The sequence below is a fragment of the Penaeus monodon genome, chromosome 30 (assembly GCF_015228065.2).
Source record: "Penaeus monodon isolate SGIC_2016 chromosome 30, NSTDA_Pmon_1, whole genome shotgun sequence".
Classification (NCBI taxonomy): Eukaryota; Metazoa; Arthropoda; class Malacostraca; order Decapoda; family Penaeidae; genus Penaeus; species Penaeus monodon.
Window position 1 is genome coordinate 12,335,381 of NC_051415.1, and position 459 is coordinate 12,335,839.

Sequence of the window (459 nt, forward strand, 5' to 3'; positions counted from 1 at the left end):
AACCATACAGTTGAAAGGAGACCGTTATATAGTATTTATATATGAGGACCGTATGGAGAAAGATTCTTAGGCTTTGAAATATTTACTGCTCGCTGTTCTCACTCCAGCATAAATCACGTCACACGTTTATATGCAAAAGTTGTGCAGAACGGCAAGTCACCTTTGTATAGTCATTCACCAGAGTGCAAGAAACTTGTTACCTTCAGAGTAATAACATTCTTTCGCCTAGGTGCCTTTGCATAGCCGAAGCCATTAAGATTACTAGACGAGCCAAAGAGTGAAGACCAGCCATCACCGCCCTCATCCGTCTGTGTGTGAAGTTTGACCCACTAAGTTCCATGGGCAAGATACAAACAAAACCCTCACGACATACGAAACAAGCAGTGTGGTTTCGCTCCTCGACACCATGAAACACCAAAGGCCTGACAGACCGTTTCGTACTAGATAACTTCATTAACG